The sequence below is a fragment of the Strongylocentrotus purpuratus genome, unplaced genomic scaffold (assembly GCF_000002235.5).
Source record: "Strongylocentrotus purpuratus isolate Spur 01 unplaced genomic scaffold, Spur_5.0 spur5_scaffold_14, whole genome shotgun sequence".
NCBI classification, from domain to species: Eukaryota; Metazoa; Echinodermata; class Echinoidea; order Camarodonta; family Strongylocentrotidae; genus Strongylocentrotus; species Strongylocentrotus purpuratus.
The window spans coordinates 33075261-33080033 of NW_022145599.1; the positions used below are offsets into that span (position 1 = coordinate 33075261).

At 39.5% G+C, this 4773-nt stretch overlaps 1 long non-coding RNA gene across 1 annotated transcript; it reads right to left on the reverse strand.

Annotated features, from left to right (window-relative positions):
* Window positions 1–228: 228 nt before the first annotated feature.
* On the reverse strand, window positions 229–2828 carry LOC105439469. Its single transcript, XR_971301.2, has 3 exons — window positions 2667–2828; window positions 824–902; window positions 229–302 (listed from the first exon to the last, which is right to left on the reverse strand). It is a non-coding gene; the product is annotated as an uncharacterized LOC105439469 (long non-coding RNA).
* Between the last annotated feature and the right edge of the window lie 1945 nt (window positions 2829–4773).

Sequence of the window (4773 nt, forward strand, 5' to 3'; positions counted from 1 at the left end):
ATGGTCTGGCTAATAAACAAGAAATGCACATCAACGACATTATATAAATTTGGTGTCTTTAGACAATTTGTTAGACATAGCTATTTGAAGTGTTAATATATCTTTGTCGAAATTTAACTCTGCGACACAAATGAAGCTCCATAACTAAATATTGAACATCATTTGCACAAGAGGGCGGAGGGGTATGTCAGGATAGGCACTACCACAAAAACACGATGACTCAAGATGTAGAGTTGAAAAGTTTTTATTGGCTGTAGATATGTACAATGTACAAACAAACAAGAGCCTCTGTAAGTGCAGATCTAGAAAAGAACGAAAAGAAAGAACAATCATGATTACATGTTCACATCAATGATACACAATCATAATCTAACACACGTGTCTGGTTTTAAATACCAATAGAATAAATTCAACTTTACCATCATCCGATTCGTCTAATAATGAAGAATGTCGAACTTGTATGATTATAATAAACTGTGTGTCCAAGACTAATCAGTCTCAACAAATATCAATCAACCGTTTCCCCCATCATCAACTCTTTAATATGCCATATCATATGTTACTCCACTAATCTCATTTAGAATCCAAGTAACTAAAATAAAATGTAGATGTTACTTCAACTAACAAAGACAACTCTTAACTCTTGACAAGAGACACTATGTAATCGATGTTTTCCTCTAACATGTGCATCCTGATTTAAGCAACCTTAATAAAGGAATAATAAGTGCTTTGAAGTGCATATACGAAACAAAATAATGAATTATCTCAAGAATAACACAAAATATATACTGGTTCACATGTATATTCGGCTACCCTGACTCACCCAACCAAACTCTAACAGCAGTTACACTGAAAACTCCTTGTTGCTCGGTGCTATACGAAACATTCCTGGATGCAGTCATCTACGAGGAATATACAACACGACACTAATGAATATCCAATACCGTGTACAAGATTGTATTTATACACCAATCTTTGGAGCTTTCTGTAAAATCCTTTAACGAACCAAAATCAATGAGTACAGGCGAAATGATTAATTAATCCAACCTAGCACTTTGTAATCTGACCATCACAATAATGGTTCCACACAAAACATTGCTTTTGTAATAATTATTATGATTTAAAAAAAAAAAATCTTTCATTCTATGTGCCCCTTTGCTCGACTACCAAAACATATGAGGGGCATGCCAAACGAAAATCATACAAATCTTCAGGTTTAAGAACTAACGTCTGTGAAAAGTTATGCCAAGTACCAAAGTATGAATCCGATGACCGGGGTAATAATATATCTGTAATGCGCTTAGGCACATCGTTGGATCGGTGTATTGAGCGCTATATAAAAAAAACGGATTATTATTATTATTATTATTATAATATAACGTCACACTTGACAACTAGCCTAGTTGTCAAGGTTGCTGGTTTCAAACATCTTGTGCTTAACAATGGCGTGATAATCACACCAGTGCCAAGCATTGAATTTGCCCGCCCCTCAGCCGCATGTCAATCTACCTTATACCTTCTGTGGTACATCTGGTTCATCTCGCAATTTTATTGGTGCAGTCCTGACACTGTGCGCGTCATGGCAATGTACCCGCACAATTCGTCCCTATGGCTTCAGGTACCTATAACTGTGATCGCTGTTCGTCGTCCGTCTTGCGTTAGCTTTTTATATTTTGTTTTAATTCTCCTATAAAACACATGGACGCAGTAACTTGTCAAGTATCATCAGGGGGGGGGGGGTCTACATTTGCCCCTCTAGAGCCTAAACTGCCCTTTTGGGTTACTTTAACATTAGCTTATATTTACAAAAAAAAAATCATAAAACAATTTTTAAAAAACTAGCAAAAAAAAAAAGGGGGAATGGTTATCTATCACACCAATATTTCAAGTTATAAAAACAGGTTTTTTAAAGAATGTTGGCCATCTAGCAATTGTTACCATGAATATTACACATAATAACATTTACGTTCAGATGATATAGACATGTTTTTTGTGTAGGACAATTTAGCATGCACTTGTGGGTCAAACTGCTTCACCGTTTGTAAGCAATCGAGATGGAACTTGGTTGACATACATACGGTAGCCTATACAGGTGTATAGTGCTAGTATCCTTGGCTTCATTGTTGTATATTCCTCTCATAAAGCGGTAATGTGTGGGCTATAAACGCATTTAGTGAAAAGTACATTTTATGTACGAAAATAAATTAAAAATAAATACTTTATGGATATGTAAAGTAGAATGTAAGTGGACAACAAGGGTCTGGTATTGGGACCGTGGGGATAGCAAACCGCACGTTTCGTCCCTTAGACAGAACGTGGGAGTCACGGGCGAAATGTGCGAGCTGAAAACCCGCATACTTGGTCCGTAGGACAAACGTGTGCCCAGGACAAAATATGTGTTCACATTGGCCTGTATCCGAGGGTGACTTTTAATTTCAACCTATCTGTGGGCCCTGTCGTAGTAATATGAGTTGTGATTGATATCAATCGAAAAATAAGTTTCGATTAGTTGTTAATTTGGCAGTGCCCTAGTCTTAATTAACTCCATGACAACTTTTTTAATCATCTCCTTGTAGACGCTTTACAATGGAAATTTGGAAATAAACTCAAACCCAGTGCTAAGAATACCTTGACTTGAGATAAAGATTTGTAACATTTAAACTAACCTGCCATGCTAGTAAACAACTCGACATCCATTATGTAGTTTCCCAAAAGCATACCAGTAGATGTCTGCACGATGGTCAATTTATCGTTGCATTCATTGTACCAGTCTCCCTGTAAATCACAACAATGACTTGAAAAAGAAAGAAATATGTTAAAGCATTAGATCATGCATTTAAGATCATGCAAAGAAGCAGGCACAACACCACCAACAGCTCTCTCTCTCTCTCTCTCTCTCTTTCTCTCTTTCTCTATTCGCCAACATTCGTCAGAAAAGTTGGCGAATCTAAATTCGCAACGTTCGCAATGCGGCATTCGCCGCTCAGTGAGATAACCTGCTTAAAACCAATAAAACTGCGTTTCTCTTTCTTGGTCGGGAATATTTGTAAGAGGGGAAATCTCTCCCACCCCCTTGCCCTTCTTCAATACGCTAGTGCTAGAATATACGCCTTGTGACAGGTACATCTTTGCAGCTCCACGAACGCTTGATAATAATAATAATAATAATACCAAAATACTTTATAGTTTGTGATGAGCCAGAAACTCTAAAGTGTGCGGCGGTCATTTATAACCAGAGAGATTCAGGATTATCAGAGAAGCGAGGAGGGGTCACATTCATATCTTGAATACTGCTACCCATCTCTTAGCTCTCTCAGTGGGGAGGAGAAAAAGATACAAAGAATGTCATTTATTCTCAATAGGGGCGTTTTCGGCCCCCTGGATCTGCCTTTGTATGGGGGGGGGGGAGGGGACTGGCGAAACTTGTTTTTGAATACTGGGATGACATTCAGCGCCTTACCTGTACCTAACTCATAGGCATGTCATACTTACATGTGCTTGAGTGGTTGTGAATAATGATTCAGCCGGATTGCGACCTCCTTAAATTGCTGAAGCGCGGTATAGTAAGAGGGGATCTTTGCTGATCCGTGATGGCTTATTGGTCCGCAGTATATCACCTAAATAAGGGGAACCTGTAGAAGGCAATGTCAAATCACTGCAGTATCTTTCCAAAGAATAACAATGGCTAGACATCTAAAAAGTAAACATAATGGGAAAAGTATTTTTCTTCTCATCAGAAGGATTATTCTGTGCTCGATAGTGACTATCATGTGGGACAGGTGACACCAGACCGTCATCCAGCCACTGTACGCAACAGTAGTCTAATGCAAACTATCCTCATGGTTGATGTTCATGCTTAAGTTGATCACGGTAGAGCTGACGGCATAGTATGGACCTGGAACTAGAAATGAAAGAGGAGAGAGATGGATAGAGTGGTGTACAAGTCAACAACAAGTTATTACAAATACATTTTTTCCACCATCCGAGACGACTGTGGACTTCGAAAAGTCTAGGCGACAGGTCCAGAAACCGGAGTGACTATATCACCACGAACAGGAAATGTCAGAACTCTATACATCGAGCTAATTGGTATCCAGGAGCTGACTGCTACAGCGACTATGTGCTCATCATATGTCACATGCGGGTCAGGCTTAGAACGTTGAAGAAGATGGAGGCAAGCCAGAGATTGGAACTGAACCTTGTAAGAGAGGACAAATAACTGAAGGAAAAGTACTAATTGGCAGGAAAATTAGGTTCAGCATGTTATAGGTGGCGGGGGTGGGGTGGGGGGGGGGGGGGGAATGAGTCTCAATGGCCATTTTCTGAAGCCGTCTCCAAGGTATAATCTGTTTGATGAGCCATGCCACGAAGCTCATACTGAGAGTTCTCCTAATGAAAGTAAGATCAAAGATTCGACAAGATATATCAGAAGTGCAGTATGAATTTATAGACAGTATGGGAACTAGGAATGCTATGTCTGCCCTGCATGTGTTAATTGAAAGAGCTATGGAGGTGCGGAAAGGTGTATATTAGTGCTTAAATAGAATAGACCAAGGCCTTTGATAGAGTAAGACATGAAGACCTAATGGCTATTTTCTGTAGGTCAGACATTGAGTGGGAGGATCTGCGGCTGATAAGGAACATGTTCTGGGATCAGAAAGCTGCAATCAGGGGTGACCAGGGGTGACCAGCGAATGTACAGAGATCAAGAGAGGAGTCCGGCAAGGATGCGTAATGGTTACTGTCTTTTTCAGGTTGAATGACAGCTAGACC